Genomic DNA, 23,937 nt, shown 5'->3' on the forward strand with positions numbered 1-23,937 from the left:
GCTGATCAAAGACAGATTTTTATTTTCCACTGATCTGTCGTCCCCATGATCCAAATACCACCGAGTTAAAGCGGCGTGTCCCAGTTACTCCAGTTAGACTGAGCTGTCTTCACTCTGGTTGACAACTAGATGCTTGTGAGGATAATTTTCCACAACAGATGAGGCCACACACACGATATGGTTTAATAATTTTTTTTTATTATTTACTTGTAGACAAATTCAGATTTTCTTTGTTTCATTCCCATTAAATTACGATCAAGGTTCGATATCTCATTTTGCTTTCTTATATTTTTTTATTCACCCTTTATTTATACAGATTATTCGGGGATTCATTTACAAGAGAGACCTGGTTTTAACAAAGTGATAACAGTGGACAATAGACGATCATAAAGGATGTATACAAATGTATTTATTTTTTTAACAAGTGAAATAAAATGGTAATTAAGTCATATAAAATATTAAAAATAAAAATATATAAAATAAAACAAAGTCCTAAAACGTGCAGTTTGCTCAGCAGAGCATGTGTAAATCTCAGAGTGGGCATCTCTGCACATGTACAACAGACTTGCTCTATTTGTGGCCTGACTCAGTTCAGCGACACAAATTGAAATCGTACCCTTTTAGTGTTTCTTGAACCGTTTAAAGGGACGCACAATCTATGTTTGGCGGTATAAATTATTGACGAGGAGCGTGTTGTGATGTCTCCATCTGCCATAAGACGGGCTGCAGCCAAAGACCTGGAATAAAAGTAACAGATAGCTGAGAAAATAAATAAATAAATAAATAAAAATGTTCTGGATGTACTGATGTAAGAAATGGAAGAAACTAATGTGATTTTAAAAACCTTTTTTTTTTTTTTTTTTGTGGGTAGCAGCACACACTCCAGTGGAAGACATGATGGCAGGAAATGGAAGCTTTCTAAAAATACAGATGTAGAAAAGAAGAAATTTTCCATTTGTCCGATTTCAGTCATCTATTATTTACCTCTGACAAATGCAGTGGATGCAGAAGAAACATGCTGGACTTTGGAAAAAGACTTTAGAACAAGATATGTTGTTGCTTTTTAAACCTGGAACAAAAAGATGTGTTGTATGTGAAACTCAAACAACAATAAAAAATACTTGATATTTTTTATTTAAAAAAAATCCTGTTTTGGTATTTTAATTTGGGAAGTACTTGCCTTTGAAATGCTGGGCTCAGAATATATATATATATATATATATATATATATATATATATATCGTCGGATAGTCGAACCTCGGATTCAGGAGGAGTAGTGCGGTTTTCGTCCTGGCCGTGGAACACTGGACCAGCTCTACACCCTCAGCAGGGTCCTGGAGGGTGCATGGGAGTTTGCCCAACCAGTCTACATGTGCTTTGTGGACTTGGAGAAGGCGTTCGACCGCGTCCCTCGGGGGGGCCCTGTGGGGGGTACTCTGGGAGTATGGGGTACCGGGCCCTTTGATACGGGCTGTTAGCTCCCTGTATGACTGGTGTCAGAGCCTGGTCCGCATTGCCGGCAGTAAGTCGGGCTTGTTCCCGGTGAGAGTTGGACTCCGCCAAGGTTGCCCTTTGTCACCGATTCTGTTCATAACTTTTATGGACAGAATTTCTAGGCGCAGCCAAGGTGTTGAGGGGATCCGTTTTGGTGGCCTTAGGATTGCTTCTCTGTTTTTTGCAGATGATGTAGTCCTGTTGGCTTCATCAGATCGTGATCTACAGCTTTCGCTGGAGCGGTTCGCAGCCGAATGCGATGCGGCTGGGATGAAGATCAGTCCCTCCAAATCCGAGGCCATGGTCTTGAGCCGGAAAAGGGTAGAGTGCCCTCTCCGGGTCAGGGAGTAGGTCCTACCCTCATCTATGGTCACGAGCTTTGGGTTGTGACCGAAAGAACGAGATCTCGGATACAAGCGGCCGAAATGAGTTTTCTCCGCAGGGTGTCTGGTCTCTCCCTTAGAGACAGGGTGAGAAGCTCGATCATCCGGGAGGGACTCAGAGTAGAGCCGCTGCTTCTCCACGTCGAGAGGAGCCATTTGAGGTGGCTTGGGCATCTGTTTAGGATGCCTTCTGGACGCCTCCCTGGTGAGGTGTTCCGGACACGTCCCACCGGAAGGAGGCCCAGAGGAAGACCCAGGACACGCTGGAGGGACTATATTTCTCGGCTGGCCTGGGAACGCCTCGGGATTCCCCCGGAAGAGCTGGCCCAAGTGGCTGGGGAGAGGGAAGTCTGGGCCTCCCTACTTAGGCTGCTACCCCCGCGACCCGACCCCGGATAAGCGGAAGAAAATGGATGGATGGAGATATATATATATATATATATATATATATATATATATTTTTTTTTAATAGGTAATATTAATTGAGTTATTTGTATTTTTGTTGTTATTCTTGTTTTTTTGTTTTTGTTTCACACAAAAACAGTCATTTTTATGCAGATAGTTTTGTAATCTTGCATCACTGTTTTACGTTCCGGTGTCTCAGCTCCTGCATGTTGGTCTCAGAGCTACTTATCTTCTAACGTTCAGCAGAACCAAAGTCCGAGTCAAACTGGGTGGGTTTTAGTTGAAATCTTTGGTGGTAAATCTGTGACCCGGTATCTCTCAGGCTTACTAATAATAAAGTTATGAACAAATATGACCGCCTTGAATGAATTACTTATACTGGACATGCAATCTGAAAATAATTACATAAACACTCATTTTAAACACAACAGTCACGATCTGCTTCTTCAAGTGAAGCATTTCCGTGTCTACTCTTAAAGAAACCTTGGCCCCTAAAAGAGCGAAGTGCTGAGCAGGCTGTCGTCATGGACAGGAGCCCACAGGCAGCAGCAGGGCAGACGCCAGGAGGTTCACATGTGGAGTCGGACAACAACGAGCAGGGACTTACTTGATGGAACCGTCAAGTGAGGGTGGGGGTGGTGAGCTTGACAGAAGCACAGTGTCTACAAATGTAGGAAAAGTAGATGTTTAACAACCCATTAAACTATACCAAAATGCAGGAAATCAATTCTACTTTATTAAAAAATTTCCCAGACCCCCCCCCCCCCCACACACACACACACACACACACACCCTCCCCACCGCCAGCCTGCACACTATCTGCGTTCCGGCATTGATCAGTTTACAAATTACACTCTGACCAATAAGAATAAAGTTGAAGGTGACACAAAACCAATAAACAATGGCACAAAAGCTCATGTGGACCGTGTGGCCACGGGTCATTATTGACACTTTAAAATCTGTAGTTTGGACTGGCTGTTTAACGAAGGCCAGAAATCTCTCGTTATGGGTGTTCCAGTGGGGGAGTTGGGTCCTTAATACCATCAAGCTGCTGAACGGACCTGCTAACAAGACCATGCTGCTAACAAGACCATGCTGCTAACAAGACCATGCTAGCAGAACAGAACCATGATGTTGAAAGAACCTCACTGCTAACCGCATCACACTATAGATGTATTTCTTTTTCAACTTTGGTGCCTTGTCTTTTTATTATATTTAGTAGTAATTTTTTAGTGTGCTTTTAGTATTTTTGCTGCATGCTTTGATATTTCTTGTTGTTTTTTGGCGAGTTGAGGTGGTTCTTCTTGTCCTAAGCATGTCATTGCATCGTTGACCTTGTGTTGATTTTGCATATGACAAATAAACCTAAGCTGAACCTGTGGTGCACTGGCTGTATTGTCCAATATCAAAACTGACCTGGATCCTGCATGCAATTATTGTAAACAAACTCCGGCTACTCTTACACACATTCAGGACTTGTTCAAACCTTTTTTTCTGTTTTCTGACCGATCACTGATTTCTAAAAAGTCTGACCTGCCGATTCCGATTTTGGTCGATACCAAAGTTGTTTTATAAGCGACACTGTCAGGTGTTAAAAGGTCACAATGCACCTTCAATTTTCCAATATTATTTTGTTGAAAAACATTCCCTTGAGCAATATCCTAGAAACAATACAAACTTGTTTTTAATGGCCATGAGGTCGTGCTCTGAAATATAAATGAAGTTCAGACAATTGTTAAAACTAAAACAATCGGTAAAATCAGTTTCTCATGCAAGTATCGGCCAATTCCCCAAATTTAAGGTAATCGGGGCCGATTTATCGTGCATCCCTACCCATCACTGTTCATCTCACTGGGGTGGCCCCTGTGGATACGTCCTTCAGCAAGTACGAGAAGGATGTGATTGCTTTTGGTTCTCTTCTGGCCAGGAGACTTGTTTTGTGCAGCTGGATTCACCCCCAGCACATGAACATTGGCTAAGAGAAGTCATGTATCAAATTCATCTGCAAAAAAAATTATATTCTCTGGAAGGTTCTGTTAAAAGAGTTTGGGACACTTAGCAGCGTTTTAGTCGTATGTTGAAAATATGTCAATGCCTGTTTAGGACATGCATGCATGTGTGACTGACGGGTGTTTGTGCCGTTTCTTTCTTACTTTTCTCTTTGTAAGGGTGTGTTCAGGAACAAAAGTACTCAGTATAAAAACTTTGATTAATAATGTTTTCTTTGAGTTTACCAAGTGTTGCAAGTCATAAGACTATATTTTGTGTTTTGACCGTTGAGTTGGGGCGTTCCACTTGGTTCTGTTTGTTTAAAACTTTCTAATAGTCCATCTCTTTGTGTAGGTGGCCAAAGGTCAAGCAGTTCAAAGATGGTTCCATGAAATCCTCTTTTACTCTAAAGTTGAATAATCTGGATTGTCACAGACTTCCCTGAATACTCAGAACCACCTCCCAGCTCTGATGCATCGGTTGCTTCTTCAGCTCCTGATTCCTTCTTCTGTAAAGTTGTTCTGTCGAGGCTCCTGCCGAACAAACAAACGGGTCTCGGTCACCATTTTCTGACATTTTGCAAAAGAAGAGTCATTTATTTGAACGTTCAAGTGTTAAAAGATAAACTTGGATAAACAGTTGAAGTCTAATGAGGTACGGCTGTAAAGCGATATTTTATGAATCTTTCCAATTTAGACTAATATTTTTAATATGAATTATTTTAAAATGTATGCTTAAAATCGTTTCATTTTATGATTTCGGTGTTTATTAACTGCTAAAACTAATACAAACAAGTGCAATAAAAACTTACCGTTTAGTGAATGTTCACGCTGATGTTTAAAGACTAACATGATTTTTTTTTTTCTTTGAAGCCCACAGAAGTTTGAATCTGCTGACGAGGTCAAACAGAACCTGACGGGACAGAACTGGGTCAGGACTTTTATGAGACACTTGATCAAATACAAGGTTTGAACAGTCGGGTTGTAGGAGGCTTTATCCCAGAACCACTGCTGTAATTTCTTGTTCCAAATCCACGGCGCTGGACCCATGAACCCGTAGCCTGTTAAAGGGTCAGGATGCTGGGATTATCGAGGGGGTGGACAAGCGAGGGGGAGGATTGCTTGTAACCCCCCCTCCATTCTCTCTTTTCTCACCAACAGCTTCCAAACATAAACTTGTGCCAGCTGTTGCCTCGTGCTAATCCCAGTTTAGATGAAACTGACCTAAAAGGCCCAATCAGGAGCCGCTGCTTTGTGGGGCTGCAGCGCCCCCACCGGCCCTGGTCATGGACCGACACCGCTTGGATCAACCTCCTCAACACAAAGTCTCTCTGACATCAAGTGGGCGGTCCTACCTTCAATTTGACACAAGGTGCAGGAAAAGGATGACGGAAACAGAATCAACTACAAGATGCATAAAGAAAACTTTATTCTTTACATGATTTAATAATAATGTTGGGCTAAGTGGGTCTATAAATAAACTAGATGAATTACATTTCCTGCAAAAATGCTGTGAGAATGCTTATTGCAGAACTTGCTGAAAACAGCTGCAATTAGCTTAAAAAAACATGCTGAAATGTAGCTGAAATGGAAGACAAGGTCTACTTTAGCACGAGAAAACAGAAAGTACACATATTTGCTGAATTAGGTTTAAAAAAGCAGAAATTAGCACAAGTATTAGGAAAATAGCTAAAAAAAAAAAAAAGAAAGCCGAAATTAGCAACAGAAAAGGCTTAAAAGTGGCTGAAAATGCAGAAAGAAGCTTAAACTACCAAAAGGAGGTGGAAAGAACTGAAAGGAGCTCCAAAAATGTGGAATTATCTGAAAATGCTAAAATTAACATAAAGACAGCTAAATGGTCACGAAAATAGCAGAAAAAGATTAAACTAGCAGAAAAAAGGTGAAATGGGCATAACAAGCTGAAATTAGCAAAAAATAAGTTAATTAGGCTGAAAGTAGCAGACATTACCAGAAAAAAAAATTGAGTTTATCTGAAAACAGCTGAAATTAGCTAAAAAAAAAAATGCTAACAAAAAAGTAGCTGAAAAAGTAGAGCAAGCTTAAATTAGCATAAGAAAGCAGAAAGAACATGTTATGGCTGAAAGAAGCAGAAATGAGCACAAAAAGTGGAAATTATCTGAAAAAAGACGAAATTAGAAAAACAAATCTAGCTGAAAAGTAGCTAAAAAGGCAGAAAAAAGCTTAACTTCCTAGAAAGAAGTGGAGGGAGCACATTTTTGCTGACTTAGGCTGACATTTTTTTTTTTTGATGAGTATAAAAACAGACAGCTGAAAAAGTTAAATTTAGCATAAAACAGCTAAATAGTAGCTGAAAGAGCAAAAATTGTCTAAAACTTACCAAAATAAGCTAAAAGGAAGATAACAAGCTGAAACTGGCAGAAAGAAGAAGCACAAAAATGTTATAGTTAGCTGAAAGAATGAGAAATGAGCACATAACAGCTGAAAATAAAACAGCTGAAAGTAGCTGAAAAGAAAAAAAGGTTTACGTTTGTACAAGGAAGCTGAAAGAAGCTGAACCAGAACAAAATGTGAAAGGAGAAGTAGATCAAAAGATCTGAAGGATGTACAATGAGTTCAATTCCTTTTCTATGAGAAAAAAAATGGTAGACAAGGCTAAATATTTAAAAAAAGCTAAAGTTGCACCAATACCAAAAGTCATAGCAGGATTGTCCTGAAAGAGCTGAAAGTTTTGGTTAAAGATTTGTTGAAATAGATGAAAACTGTGGGACGAGAATCACGCTGAAAACCGTATGGAAGAAAAATGTATCACAGAGTGAACGCTTCATAAACGTTCACGCAGCGACTGTAAATTTTCTCAACTTCATGAAGTTTGGATGGTGGGCTCAGCGTGGCTGAGATCTTCCGTGCGCAGAAGTTTGTCCCTTTTTGTTGGTGCTGAAGAAAGTTTCTCATGAGCCTGGTTGGACGTTGCAGATGGAAAGAGAATCTTTGGCCATGGCCATCCTCTCTGAGAGAAAAAGAGCGCTCTGCTCCTCACACACATGGTTCAACATTAATTTAACAGTGAGGACCATCCATAAGCCTTTACCTGAATCCCCCTGACAGGGGACACCTGGACAGGTTTCCAGTCCATCACAGGGACACATAGAGACAAACAACCATTCACTCTTGGGACAATTTAGAGTTACCAATCAGACTAACGTGCACGTTTTTGGTCTGTGGGAGGAAACCGGAGTACCTGGAGAAAACCCACACATGCACGGAGAGAACATGCAAACTCCACCCAGAATAGCCCCAGGCCGGGATTCGATCCGGCGACCTTCTCACTGAGAGGCGGCAGCTCTACTAACTGCGCCACCGTGTCACCTTGGACATTATACGTAGTGCTACCAGGACACCGTCCTCTGTTCCCTTCCAGGTCCTACCGAAGCCCCCGGGACACCAAATGATTTGGCGATTGTCCACTTTGGACACTAAATAAAGTCTCGTACCTTTACTTGAATGTGTCGGTCTCTGGGTACTAGAATATAAGAACAAGGATCAGAGTGCTTGTGACAGTTTGAGGGTGAGGAAAAGGCCTGTGGGACAAACACGTCCTGGGTTCAGGCAGGGGTTAGTGTGGCATTAGGAGGGAGCTGCTCCGCCCCCACCCCCTCCACACCATCATCATCATCACCACCGCTGTGCCAGGCGCCGGCCCAGAAATCTGCATCGGCATTACTGAACCCGGCTAGTCTGGTCCCAACGCAGAGGGGTCAGAAGGTTTCAGGTTCTCATCAAAATAAAAAATAAAACTGTGAATATGAAAATTTTCTGTCGGCGCGTCTTTGACTGCAAAGACAAAATAAAGTTTTATATTTGTGTTGTATACATGTAAAATATATTATCTTTTTTACAAGTATATAAATCAATTTATAAACAGATATAAATATTACTATACAAATAAAATATGAATTATAATTTTATATTATTATTAAACATGTGCATGTTTAACTTTAAAAATACATTTTATTGTTTTTTGTAAGTCTTCTATCTATATAAATTATATATATATATAATCTGTTAATAATTTTAAAATACATTTTTATCCATGTGTTTTTATTTTTTTTATATAATTTTAATTTTTTTATCCACAAATAATATTTAAAGCTGCCATTATTTTTTTTTTTTACTAATTCTGTATTTTCAAATTTAAAAAAAGAAGCAAACATTACAATGAACTGTTCAATAATATTTTTACAAATATGAAAAAAAAAGCAGAATATATTGACTCGTTTAAAACAGTAAAATATTTGTTGAAGTTTTAAAATGTGTAAATTAACTAAATTATATAAAGTAAACTCAGCTCAATTGACCTGATAATAACTTGTAACATTTGATTAAATACAACTGATTCCAGTGATTTAAAAAAGTTCTTGTTAAACTTTATATAAACTGTTTTTTTTATTTTTTAATATAAAATCTTTATTTAAAAAATAAACAAATTAAAAAAACATTTAATTACAAACATCAGATTTTTGAGCTGTTTTTGTTACTTCTGTAAAGCTTTGACAAATAAATAAAATAATAACAGCATCCTGAGGGTCTAATGAATTTAAAACATCCCGTCAAACACTTTGAATCATCCTGGTGGTGGTGGTGGGTGGCGGTGGGGGGGGGGTGGGGGGGTGTTGGCCTGAACTTCTCTCCAGTAATCTCCCAGATCTGGAGCAGCGGCCTCGTCCAATCAGAGCGCAGCTCCGCTCTGCTCCCTCAGAAACAGGCGAGTTCATCTGAAGTTCATCATGGCCGCCGTCGAAGAATGGACTCAAAGTGACGGCGGCGCTGAACTCTGTTTCTCTGCTGAACTCTTCCTGCCACCTCGTACGACTCGTCGGGCCTCCGAGTGTGTCTCCTCCTGCTTCAGACAGAACTTCACCGCCCCCGACCCGTTTTCTGTGCTCGACTCGCCGGTTCTGATCGGACGAGAATTGGTTTTCATGCGGCCCGCCTCGGAGATCCCTCTCAGAGTAATCTGTGTTTGGCCTGTTTTTGGATGCAACGCTTGACGGGTTGCTGCTGCCATCAGCGTTTCAAACCGGACCTGTCAATCAGAACCGGGCCCGCATTAGAAATGATCATATTCCCACGTTGACCCTCTGACCTCTGCACAATGCAGCAACACGTGAAGGGACGAGGGACGTGTGGAAACTGTCTCTATCTCCCCCCTTACATCCATTTTGCTTGTCCCCCGGGAGCCTCAGAACCTCGAAGGCCATGAACCCCCCCCCCCCCCCCTCCAAAAGGTAAACTGAGAAACCCTCAGGCCTTCCAGTCTCAAAACGACCAGTGAACCGGACCCAAAGGATCCTGAGCTGCGGGCCTCCACACCAAACCCAACCGGCTGAATTCAGAAGCTTTGTGCCGCCGCTCGTGACGCTTTCAGGGTCCGTTAACGTGCACGTTTCAGCCCAACAAGTAAATGGTTCTGCTGAGAAGGGGGCCGGTGTGTCAGAGCTGCATTAGGAGCCGCAGAAGGAGAATATACAGCTGTTTATGGCAGAAGAGCTAATCAGTTAGCACACAGAAAGGTTTGCCTTAGCTACAACAGATCGTACTGACTGAACTTTCGAGGGCTTTAATAAACATAAACTAGAGAAGTTGCATGTCCAGCTAAAATGAATGCTTATCGCAGAAGAACCTGCTGAAATTAGCTACAAAAAAAAACTGCTGAAATGAAGAACTTGACTACAGCAGAAGAAAGCAGAAAGACCATATACTTGCTGAATAATGTTTAAATAAGCAGAAATGAGCACAGCAAGAGGAAATTAGCTAAAACAAGCTAAAATGAGCAAAAAATAGCTGAAAAGGCAGAAAGATGCTTAAACTACCAGAATGAAGTGGAAAGAGCTGGAATTAGTTCAAAAAAGGTGAAATTAGCTGAAAAAGCAATATATATATATATATATATATATATATATATATATATATATATATATAAAAGCATAAAACAGCTAAATGATAGCTGAAATAGCAGTAATTAGCAGAAATTGTTGAAATGAGCCTAACAAGTTGAGAAGTTGAGTTAAGAAGTTGAGTAGCCTTAAAGAAGCAGAAATTATTATGTAAAACTTGAATTTATCTGAAAACAGCAGAAATTAGCTGAAAAAATGCTAAAAGTTTTACTGAAAGTTAGAACAAGCTTAATTTTGCATAAAAATGCTGAAAGAACACATTTGCCTGATTAGGCTGAAAGAAGCAGAAACTAGCACCAAAAATTGGAAATTAGCAACAAAAACAAACCTGCTGAAAAGTAGCTAAAAAAGCATAAAGAAGCTGAAATTACGAAAAGGAAGAGGAGAGAGCACAGGAAGAACTTAGAAGCACAAAAATGTTGTATTTAGCAGAAAGAATCTGAAAGGAGCAAAACAGCTGAAAGTAGCTGAAAGTAGCTGAAATAGGTTAAAATTCTCACAAGGAAGCTGAAAGAAGCTGAAGCAGAACAAAATGTGAAAGGAGCAGTAAAAGGTTGTAAACAGATCTAAAGATTTGAAGGATGTAAAATGAGCTCATTTAATTTCGTATGATGAAAAAAAATGACAGAAAAGGCTAAATATTTCAAAAAGCTAAAGTTGCAGCAATGCCAATAGTCCTAGCAGGATTGTCCTGAAAGAGCTGAACGTTTTAAAATATGATTTGTTGAACTACCTTGCAGGACAAGAATCGTGCTGAAAAATATACAGAAGAAAAATGTCTGACAATAGTGTGAATGCGTCATAAACATTCACACAATCAACAAAATAAGAACGTCTTAAAAGTAAGTGGCTAAAGAACGGACTAAAGGAAAACTTATTTCTGCTCATCCCCGGTCAAAGTCGGATTTGGTACACCCGTCTGTTTTTAAATAATATTTATAGGTTTAATTGGAACATTCAATTATTTCATAAACTTCCAGACGTTCAACACATGATCTAAATATAAACATATAATAAAATTACATTAAATACATTAAAAGTAATTTTGTTGTTTGTGTTTTCATCACATTAAATTTATAAATCATAATTGTGTTTAACTCCATACAAAACACCAACAGATTTAAATGCTTTAATATTTTACGTTATTGTTTTTTTATTACATATTTCTGAATAAACTGTAGGCTGGTCCTGTATAAATACTGGAATTCATTTGATGATTTTATTCAATTTTGATCAGTTTTATAACTAAAAGTTGTTTAATTTAAAACATTTATGATAAAATATAAATAAAAAAAACACCAGTTCCCCGTCTTTTCCTTCAGGTTTCTGTTTTGTTCTTGTCTGCACCAAACATTTAAACCCAGGATTTATATTTACACTCAGACTATTAAGAGACAAATAAAACGCTTCCAGATGTGCGGTCATAAAGTTAAAACCCAACGAGCTAAAAGTCCTGAGAACAGCTGGAATAAATACCAAGTAGAGCCATCGAAGTGTCAAAGTTTCTGCTTCTGACGTGAGTCAGTTATGATAAAATTGCACAGTGACGACATTTAAAAAGAATTAATGAAACAACTTTTAAATCACATTATTAATAAAAAAATATGAAAAAGTGCAGCGGAGTTGACGATAATGTGAAACTTTGTCACGCTCCGTTTTAATAAACGTCCAACGCGGCTCAAGTTTTCAACAACCGTTCTTCTGCGCTCTGCTTATTGTTCATAAAGTCATGTGACATTTCTGCAAACACGCTCTTATTTAAATAAATCCTAACAAAAACGCACCAGCAGGAAAAATGTTAAAGTGCAGGAAAAAAAACAGTTTTTTATTATATGTTAGTCAGATCTTCAGCTGCGGCTCTGATTAAAATAGCTAAAAGGCCTTTTTTGTTCAACTAAAATCAGGTTTGTGAGTTTGTGTTACTTCCTGTAACGGTGCGTTTCTGGAGATTGTGCATAAAACCTACGGCGTGAATGAAATAACCTGTATTAATAAAGTTTCGTTGTTCAAAGCCAACCGGACTCAGAGGCTCTGCTGAGCGGAAACAAAGCAGCCGAATAAATTGCGTCTGACAGCTTCGGCTCATAATTCTGTTCCCATCGGGCCTCCGAGTGTTTCAGGATGACACGACGTGCTTCGGTGGATAAACTCAATGCAGCTTCATCAGGAGTCTGCGCCATATTCCAGTAATGACCTGGGCTCATTGTCTTCAGGCCTCCACAGAACCTCATCAGGTCCGTATCGAGGCGGGCCGCCGAGCTAACTGCTAACCACGCTCTGCTGCGGAGATTAGCTCCACGAACGCTCTTCAATCCAGAGGGAAGATGAATAAATAAACGTGTTTGGTGAGAGGTGAGTGTTCGGTCAGCGTGTCTGACACGCACACACACACACACACACACACACGTCAGAACCAGAGCATCACGGCTCGGATGTGGAGTGAAGCGTCCAGCGAACAAACCGGGCGCTGACAGAAAAACCACGAGCTGAACTCTCATCCTGCTGCTGAGAACACAAACATTCATAAATCTATAAACGTGACATTTTAATTATCAATTCATGGTTTTGGACCTCAAGGGTCACAGTAAACACACGAACGTTACAATAAAACCGAAGCGTTTCATTTAAATATCACCGAACGTCACATCTGGGTCATGTTTCTCTGATTTAATATTTATTTAAGTGTTTCGTTAATAAATGAATAAATAATAATAAATGTAACATTACTTTAATTTTTGTCTAGATTGAGTTATGGTATATTATTTTTGAACACGATTCTATGATGTTTATAGTTGAAGCTAACAGGCCGTCCACGTTTTACTAGTTGTGTGACACGAAGCTTTCACACTGTTGTCAGACGTTTTTCTTCCTACGTCTTTCAGCATCTTTCTCATCCCGCAGTTTTCAAACTATTTCAACAAATCATAAATCAAAACGTTCAGCTCTTTCAGGGTTTCAGCTGTTTTTTGTTCCTTTCAGTTTCTTCTAATTACTTTTATTTTTATTTTTTGCTTCTTCTAACGTATTTCTGTTAATTTCAGGTTGTTTATGCAAATTTCAGCTTTATCTGCTATTTCAGTTACTATTTAGCTGTTTTATGTTCATTTCAGTTTTTTTCAGCTAATTCCGTATTTTTTGCACTCGTTTCAACCTTTTGGAGCCAAATTCAGCACAAACGTGCTCTCTCCACTTCCTTCTGGAAATTCTAGCTTATTTTTGCCTTTTTAGCTACTTTTTAGCTGTTTTTACTTATTTCAGCTTTTTTTCATATAATTTCCACATGTTTTGCTGATTTCAGCTTCTTTCAGGCTGATTGAGCAAACGTCTTCTTTCTGCTTCTGCTAATTTAAAGTTGTTCTAACTTTTCAGCTACATTTTCAGCATGTTTCAGGTGATTTCAGCTGTTTTTAGATGAATTCAAGTTGTTGCAGTAATTTCTGCTACTTTCAGCCTAATTAACTTATTTATGCAAATTTCAGCTTGTTAAGTTCCTTCAATTTTATGCTAGTTTTAGTTTGTTCTGCTCTTTCAGCTACTGTTTAGCTGTTTTTATGTTGGTTTTAGCTTTTTCAGGCAATCCCCCCCCCCCCCCTTTTTTTTTTTTAGCTAATTTCAGCTCCTTATGTTTCTTTCCGGTAGTTTAGGATAATTCTTTCTGCCTTTTCAGCTACTTTTTATTCTTCTTCTCCTTTCGGCTTTTCCTTCTTCAGGGGTCTCCAGTGAGTCATCCTCCTCCATCTCACTCTGCCCTCTGCATCCTGTCCTTTTTTTTTTACTAATTTCAGCTTTTTTTTAATTAATTTTCAGATTTTTATGCTCATTTCAGCATATTTAAAACTAATCCAGCAAATATGTGTTCCTTCTGTTTCCGTTTCTTCTGCTAAATTAGTATTGTTCTTCCATTTCAGCTACCTTTCAGCATGTTTTTAACTAACTTCAGCTGTTTTTCAGCAAGTTCTTCTGTAATAAGCATTCACATTGTGTTTTCCACCGGGAATGCAATTTATCTGGTTTATTTTTATAAATAGACAGATTTGGTTTATTATTTTCCTCATTTGGAAACTGAACTTTACGGTGAAGTTGTGTCTCGTGGGAATGTAAAGCCGACACTTGTGACGATTTAAAAGATGAAAACTTTTTTTTGGCTCCACATTCCAGAGATGTTCAGCCGCCGGCTGCTCTGACTCCGAGCGAACTTAACACTGAGGGTGAGTTTAAAGGTGTTCACCGGGATCTTTGCTCTCATTCCAACAAGACTCGGGGCCGGAGGCTGTGGTTGGTCTGCTGCGTGAACCTTCCTTCAAACATCACCGGGGCTGGGGGGTGGGGGGGTTCAGAGAGAAGACAGTACAGACTGTGTAGCCTGGACCTGAACCTGGTTCAGCTGGAATCCTACAAGGGTTTCACTCTCAAAGTGTTTCACCTTTACTCCTTCCATCCATCATGAGGTGGGTGTGAATAGGTTGCATGCGGGCGTGACCTTTGACCCCTGCAGCAGCGTTGAACACAACTTCTCTGTTTCTGTGAGCCGCCACTCAAACCTGAAGGAGCGAGGACATCGTCACCCAGAACGACAGCACAAACATCTGTTGATTGCTTCCTGTAAAGTGACGTTCAGCTGCACACAAACTGCATTTATACACAAAGACAAAGGTCAGACATGTCGACAGTTCTTGCTTCACTTCTAGAACCGTTGACACCGGGGATCTGCAACCTTTGCGATAAAAAGAGCCATTTTTGCCACTTTCATGACTAATTACAACGTCTCCCGAGTCCATGATGTCATCCACACGTTTTACACTGTGTATTTGTACTATTCTTCACATATTTGAAAATATGACATTTTCATCGTTGGCAATAATTTAAATAAAATTCAGTTTTATTTTAGTTTTGGTCAAAGCCTGAAAGGGCCGCTGCAGAGGGACCACAGGGCCACATGTGGCCCCTGAGCCGCAGGTTGCAGACCCCTGGTTTGCACTTATTCACGAGTCCGTCCGGGGTCTAACAGTACAAACATTTAATCTTCTTAGCATTGTTTATATACTCTCATTTTATGATTGTTCATATCTTTATTTTGATCATGTTTTATTGGTATAAGCGGTTTGTAATGTCGGTTATTAAAAGGTGGTGTTTAGATTTTTATTATTTAAGATTTATTTGACCATGAGTGTAGCAGTGACATAAACCACCTTTTATCAAAAAGTCTTAATATGTCAATAAAAAAGAAAATTGTTATTAAAGTATATATTTATATATAAAATAAACATAAGGGCTACAACTTTACTGCGTAAAATAATAAAGATTATTTTTAAAAGTTACAAAACGACAGTTGAAAAAAAATCTAAAAAAGTATCATTTTAAAACTTATACATTTTTTTCATAAAATATTACACTAGAGTTGTGATTAAACATAATAAAATTAAAAACTGATTCTAATATTTTATTTTATTTTATAATTTCTAGACAAAAAGTCAAGAAAGTAAAGAAGACGATCCCAAACGATCTCCGAGTAAGAAATTAAAGCTTGAAGGAAAAATGTTTGCTCGGCCGTCTCAAAGAGCGGCGCGTTACTTTTATTTTATTTTATTTTTACCTTTCGTTCACCTTTCAGCTGCAGAACGGCACCAAGATGTGAACCGGACTCGGTTCTGTTTGTTTTAAACGTCCTCCTTAAAGCTGAACACGACTGACCGCTCCAACAAACGCACAGTCCTCGTATTTTTAACAGTTTTATTGTAGTCTTTTAAAACACGTTAACTTTTCCTTTACTGATATTTTCCGCATCAAAACGTGTAAAAGTTTCATTTTTTCAGGAAAATAATCCTGAAATGAAAACCGTTTATTTCTCTTTAACTGTCGGAATATAAAAATCAGTTCAAACGTGTTTTCTGTTGTGAACCAGGAAAATAAATCAATTTTATTTATTTTTTTCATGTATAAATCTTTTATCAATACAGGTCTCTGATGTAAATGAGTCCTCGTGACTCAATAAGACTAACTTGTATAAATAAATAAATAAATCTGAAATGAACTTAATTTTCTTTTAAACTAAAAAAATTTCTTTTAAACGAGAGGGGTCTGCAACATGCGGCTCTGGAGCCACATGCGGCTTTTTGGTCCCTCCGAAGCGGCTCTTTCAGGCTTGGACCAAAACTACCGTACTTTCCACCGTACATGTCGCACCGTCATATAAGTCCCGTCTATTATGTGTCACCGCTGACCATCTAGGAAGGTGGGCCGGTGTGCCAAAAATCGATTGGCTGCCAAATGGCGGCTGCAGGAGCGTGCACGGGAGGACTTTAACAAGATTAACACTTATAAAGAATTGTTTGTTTGCTCTACATTATAGCAAAGGTGTGTCTCAGTTGAACTTTTCCTCAATAAATGCACTTTAATGGTCAAATCAGCTGCGTTGCACCTGGGCGACGCGGCGAAATGCAGCTGATTTGATGTTTGCTCCAGGAGTTCTGGAACGAGACCAAGGTGGCCTGTATGGCAAACCAAGTGTCTCACTAATAGCCACTTTTGCCTATTAATGAGACACTTGGCTTGCCATACTCCTCGAGTGCCCTCTAGTGGCTGAAAATGGTAGTGTTCAATATTTTCCATGTCAGAATGAATGAAATCGTCAGATCTCAAGCAAAAACGTAGTTATAAATATGGGAAAAAAACAAATATGTCACTTCACTGTTTAAGTCTCAGGGGATGTTAATTTATGCAAACAGGTGCGACTTATACAGTGAAAAGTACAATAACATAAAACTGGATTTTATAGGATTTTATACCCACAACAGTATATGACTAGTTTTAGCAGGTTTCCTGTCATTTCCTTTGCAAATATGTGGAAACTAGTACTAACACAGAGAGTAAATTATATTCACTTTTACTTTAGGCTTTATTTCTTCAAAGTAGGATACTCAGATTATGCACAGTTAAATAAAACATAAGCCTGCACAGTTCAATATATATATATATATATTTTTTATTGGCTATTTTTTTTTCTTTGCACAAATCCAGTCTTCTGTTACAGACTTGTGACCTGGACATGGGCAGTGACGCCCTGTGACGACGATGGATGGATGGATTCCAGTCTTTTTTTGTATCTAAATGTGAAAATATCAATAAATATTAATCATCAGATGTTGTTAGTTTTATAATGCCACACCTACTGACCAGAAAAGCCTCCTCCAACAAACTTAAAGTGGCCCATGAGCCACCAGTTGAGTAGAACGGGAGTGTTTGGCTGCTGTAATTATTTCAAACGCTAGTTTTAAAAACTTATTAACAGAAGGGATTAAAAGATTTATATAAAATGACTTTACATTGAGATAAAACCAACATCTAACGATGAAGAGTTGGGAGTTTCAGCTTCCTGTTTGTGAACTGCAGGCTGTTTGCAGACGACAGTTTTATTTTCCTCATCTAATTATGTTGTTTAGTTTGTTCGTGCTCTGAGCCTCCTGCTAATGTGAGCTGAGTAAACACGCCTGGAGTGAAGGCTCGCCACACACACACACACACACACACACACACACACACACACACGCCTGCATGCATCAAAGGAAGCTCCTCTGACGTTACCTTTCTGTTAGCGTTAGCCTACAGCTGCAGGGGCTGCAGCTCATGTTGGCCTACATCCACTCAGAGTGGACCTGGTGGAAAAGTGCAGCTGGACAAGGAGCTGTGATTTAAAATCTGATTATTAAGAAATAACTCAAACTGCAGGCCGCAGTTTGTTGCAGCTCTGCAGAGACTGAACGACGTGCAATCATCTGTCGGAGCCGGCTCTGCCTGATGATAATTGCCGGCTTTGGCTCGCCCCGCCGGCTGACAAATATCGGACTCCTGACCCGACCCGGGGCTCTAACGATGAATCATCAAGTGATGAAACTTGTGCATTTAAAATCCGAGCCTCGTGTTTATGTGATCACATATTCATGAGAGCAAACCTAATCTGGATGAAGCGTGGATCTGAGCTGGCAAATAAATATTTATGTCCTCGGAACGATTTCATATTCAGCCTGATCAAAGTAAATCTGTATGTTTTACCCACAGATGCACACGTTACGTTGTGTTTCTGTGTTGCTCCATGTGACCTTGTTTCACAGGAAGTAAGAAGTAATAATTAAAAGCAGAATCAAATATTAAATCCAGACAAGACACGTAACCAGAAATTAATTTTTTAAAGACACGACGGAAACACGGTCGTGACGAAAGACGGAACTTTCTGTGAAAACAGTGAGAATGCTGAAACCAGCAGCTAAAGCAGCAAACATGTAGCAAAAATGTACAATTTGCAAAAAAACAAAAGCGGAAACCAGCAGAATATTTAAATATAAAACCAGAAAAACAATAGCTAATTGTAAAAACAGCTAAACAAGTGGCTAAATGTTAGAAACAGCTGCTAAAATTAGCACAAGCAAAGCTAAAATTGAAGCATATATTTAAAAAAAATAACTCTTGATTCATTTTTATGAGTGTAAAAAACAGACAAAGTTTTATATTTCAAAGTTTCAAAACTTAAAAGTCATAGCTGTGATGCCCTGGATGAGCTGAACGTTTTCATACTAAAGTGGCTGAAATAGCCGAAAGTACAAAAGCTGTCCAACAATAGTGAGGATGATGATTCGGCATATTTGGCTTTAAAAAGCCAAATCAGGTCGAACATGAGTGAAGCTTTTTTATAATGTTTTTACAAACAGCAGCGTATTTAGAAAAATGAAATATTTTTTTTATGTTGCCAATAAAATATTAATAAAACAGGAGAAAATATGTGATGTTTCGTGCAAATGCATTCCTGTTCTCTTTAAACGAATAAAGAAAACTTAGTGGATAAACTGGGAAGAGATAAAAACGGATTCCCAAGTTTTAGTGGAGAAAACAGGTCAAGCGTCCTAATGAGACTGAACTTTTGACCTGAGTGAAGTGACTCAACAGAAGACTGAACCTAACTGGTTATTGAATCAGCACACGCTGAAGATGCTTCTGTTTGTTTCACTTCTCTGACTTCAGAAGAGACGAACCAGATGCTGAGGGAGACGATGAGAATCACCACAATAAGGTGCCTCGTATTTTCTCCGGATGTATTTCTCCTGAGCGTTAAAATGAACCAAAGTAAAATAAACTTTAATTTCTCTCCTGGTTGTTTGTGTCACATCTTGTTGCCGCCTCTGACCTCATTTCAACAAACCTCCATTTAATGTGGACAAACAGCTGCTACACGGGAAACAAGATGGCGGCGTACAGTACCTCGCGTGTCGTTTGTCCCTTCGTCTCTTGTCTAAACGAGCCCTGAGCCCCCGTCAGATTTCTGTCGGGGCTGAACAAGTCCACGTTGAGGGTAAACATTTTTAACCATTTTGTGAAAAAGCTCGATTACAGAAAAACACGGTGGACGCCATTAAAGTCGTTGAGCTAAAATGCAGTCCAGCTGTTTTTGCCTGTTTCTGTTGGGTTCTTTCCGTTCTGAGCTGAGGTTCTGTCTGCAGCGGGGCTCATAATATCAGATTGCACAGCCGGTCTTGGCCAAATGTGAATTTTATACTCTGGTGAACACGGGCTTTGCACTTTCATTAGCTCACATTCTCCTCAGCGGTGCAAATGCCATGTCGCTGGTGAGGAAGGGGGAGGACATGGAGCGGGGGCTTTTATTGTGCCTCACAGGGCGGAGGAGGAGGACGATCAGAGGAGGAGGACGATTGGAAGGTGGGACGAGGTACAGTTCACTCTGAAGCAAAGAGGCTCCGTCCCAGGAAAAGACCCCGGAGTGAGTTCTGATGTACGACCAGAGAAACACGTGGAAATGAACCAAATCTACGGTTACTTTGAGGTTTTATTACACAACATGGACATAATTTATCAGGAGAGAATGCAAAGAAATGGTTGATTTGAAAATGTTAAGTCTGGTCCTCTGGACGGGCTCAAAAAACAAAACAATGTAGAAACATTTCGTCTTTCTTCTGAAAGACTTCTTCAGTCGACCCGTCCAGATGACCAAACAACTTTTTTAGATTTTTCTACCTGGATTATTGAGCATGCATCAGGATAAATGGTTCATTTTTTGGTTCAGTTTATGTTAGTAACGTTGGTCAACAGGTTGCTGATGACAGTATGCATCTATATGCTGATGACACTGTTGTTTATTGCCATGACATGAGGAAACAATACGATAGACCGAGGACACTTGCAACCAAGATATACATTTTTATTTTATTGTTTATATATATATATATATATATATATATATATAGTAAATGGACTGTACTTATATAGCGACCTTCCATCTTATCATGACACTCAAAGCGCTTTACAACACTATCTGTGTCCTCATTTATCCATTCATACAGCACTCTACTAAATCTCTACAAAGCTAAATGAACTAATGATTCTACAAAGACTAATCAGAGCTTTATTATATTCATACACCGACGGGACACACATCAGAGGCAATGAGGGATTCAGTGTTTTGTCCAGGGACACTAAAGCATGTGACTGCTGGTGGATTCAAACCCCCAACTTGCACTGGAGGACAACTGCGCTAACCACTCAGACACAACCTCCCCAATATAAATATATAAATACTTATTTGGGATATTTACCCCTCATTGGTTGTTTTTTTAATTATTGCTGTAAAGAAAGGCCTTATTAGGCTATCATAATTTGGAAAATGTATGTGATATATCTTTGAAATGTTATTTACTATAATATTAATAATGATCATTGTATTTGAATATCACCTTTCAGGACACCCAAGGACACTTTACAGCAAGAAACATATCAGATAAAATTGAGTAAAAACAAACAGTGCAAAGACCAACAGGCATAAATTGAAAAATAAAATACATACATTGAAGTTTAGAAGGATAAGCGAGTCTAAAGGGATGTGTTTTCAGAGTAGTCTTGGACAAAGATAGAGAGGTGGTGTTTCGTAGGTCTGGTGGTAGAGAGTTCCAGAGGTTAGGGGCAGAGCAGGTGAAGGCCCTGTTCCCCATGGTGGAGAGGCGGGCAGAGGGTACATGGAGGTGCAGCGAAAAGGAGGATCTGAGAGAGCGAGAGGGGATGCAGATGTGTAGGAGGTCAGATAGGTAAGGAGGGGCAAGACTGTGGATAACTTTGAAAATGAGAAGAAGAATTTTGAAGATGATGTGCGATTTAACCGGGAGTCAGTGGAGCTGCTGCAGGACAAGAGTGATGGTAGTCAATCTGGGAAGTCACAAAACTGTGAACAAGGATGGCAGTGGAGCGGGGTGTGACAGAAGGATGGAGACGATTAATATTTCGGAGAAGGAAACAGGCAGACCAAGTAACATTGTTGATGTGTGACGTGAAGGAAAGAGTGGTGTCGAGGATGACACCAAGACTCTTGACCTGAGGCGATGGGGATAGCAGAGAGTTGTTAAGGGGGATGAGAAGATGTTCTGATTTTGAAATAGAGTTTTTGGTACCGACAAGGATGATTTCTGTTTAGTCATTGTTTAGTTGAAGGAAATTGTTAGAAAAGCAGTGAATGAGCTCAGTGAGAGTCGGTGAGGATGGAGGGTGGGTGAGTGTAGTTTGGTTTCATTGACAAGTAGAGCTTTGTGTCATCAGCATAACAGTGGAAATGAAGGCCAACATTTGCAGAAGATGTGACCTAGAGGAAAGAGGTAAGTGATGAAGAGGAGGGGTCCAAGGACAGAGCCTTGGTGCACACCCTTGGAGACAGGGAAGACTGGGAACGGAAGGATTTAAGCTGAATGAATTGAGTGCGGTCAGAGAGATAAAATTTGAACCAGTCTAGCAGAATACCTGAGATGCCAATGGAGGTTAACCTGCTGAGGAGGGTAGAATGATAGATCATGTCTGGACAGAAGACCAGAGTCAGCAACAAGAACAAGGTCATTAGTATTTTTATTTAAGCTGTTTTGGTGCTATTGAAAATGTTAATAAAAATGAAAATGTAACAAACACTGGGTTATTAAAAGATTATGCTGGTCCAGGGGTTAGGACTGTGGCCTCCCAGCAGGAAGGTCTTCAGTCTGGGTCTGTGCGGACGGTACATGTTCTCCACAGGCTGGTTTGCCGGTTCTGTTCATGGTCAACAAGTTTAAAAGAAGGTGGAAGTCAGTTTGTTTCTCTGCCTGCTTTATCCCCACCAGTTGAATGAACCTGTTTTCATATCCCTCCAACATTTTAAACATTTTTTGTCGATGTTAAGCACTTCCAGCTGATGGTAACGAACATCAACCGAGCGTAAAACAAGCGCTGATCACTCCAGGTGATCCGACGGCCAAACCTCATCATGGGAGTTATTTGTCAAGAAGTTTGGTGCCGTCAGGTAATAAAGTCTCTGACACAAACTGTGGTATGTGTTTTAATAAACTGCTGAAAACTCAACGAAAAGTAAAGCTCTAAACATGCTCAGTCGTGTTGTCCTGACATCTCATTTAACTTTAGTGATGAATGTAGAATCACCTCATCGTCAGCTGAAGCTTCTGGGATGATTTGACCTGAGCTACTTTATGGTTCAGCAAACGTTTCAACCCCAAACCTGAAAAGACAGGGGTGTTGCGTAAAATGTAAAGTAACACGACTCAGTTTACTGAAATGTGTTGCTGCCATAAAAAAAAAAAAAAAAAAAATTGAATTAGTTTTTACTAAAACATTGGTTCAACTAAATTTCTCAGGGAGGCACAGTTAATGAAAAGCCAAGAGCTCAGGCATCCAGCAGTTAGTGCCATTAAACAAGTTTGTTTTATGGTTTAAAATCTAGTTTTCTTTCAAAATAAACTCATTAACTGAGCTCACCTGTGGGCCTGATTTGGCCCTCGGGCCACCAGTTGACTAGCCCAGCTTTAAACCCTTGACATGTTTACTGCGTTCCACTGAGTAAATTATGAGTTGATGAGATTTGTACCTCATTGTATGCTGTTTATATTTACATTTTAAATAATGACCCAGTATTTCTCAACATTGAGTGAATATGTGGGTGAAACCAGGTTTGCACTTTAGGTGTTGGATTTGTTCTGAATGTGGCCTTTTCGTGAGCAGCTGACACTGAACACGATTTAAGAGGAAGTGTTCACCAGTTTGACCATTTGTCCGTTCTTCTCTCGGGGATCTTGTCTGAACAAACCTTCAGAAAGCAGCTGTGAGAAGAACTCACTCCTGAAGCTGCAGAGAGCCGACAATCTCTGCAGAGCTCCAGTTTTACTTCTCATTGTTTGAATGTTTGTGAAGCATTCACTCTACTGCGATCCATTTTTCTAACGTACGTTTTTCATACCAGGGTTTTCAATCTAAGAAATTATAAATCAAATCGTTCGGCTCTTTCAGGACAACCCTGCTCTGACTTTTGGTATTGGTGCAACTTTAGCTTTTTGAAATATTTAGCCTTTTCTGCTATTTTTTTTCCTCATTGAAAATGAATTGGGCTCATTTTACGTCCTTCAGATCTTTAGATCTACAAACTTTCACTGCTCCTTTCACGTTTTATCCTGCTTCAGCTTCTTTGTGCAAAATTAAACTTCTTTTCTGCTACTTTCTGCTAATTTCAGCTGTTTTGTGCTCCTTTCAGCTTATTTCTGTAAATTTTAGCTTTTTCCTATTTCAGCTACTATATTTTGTGCCGTTTTATGCCAATTTAAGCTTTTTCAGCTAATTCCACATTTTTTGCACCCATCTCAACGTTTTTCAGCCTAATTCAGCAAAAATGTGCTCTCTCCAGTTCCTTCTTGTAATTCCAGCTTAATT

This window comes from Nematolebias whitei, chromosome 13 (assembly GCF_014905685.2).
Source record: "Nematolebias whitei isolate Nwh7 chromosome 13, NemWhi1, whole genome shotgun sequence".
In the NCBI taxonomy this organism is placed as follows: Eukaryota; Metazoa; Chordata; class Actinopteri; order Cyprinodontiformes; family Rivulidae; genus Nematolebias; species Nematolebias whitei.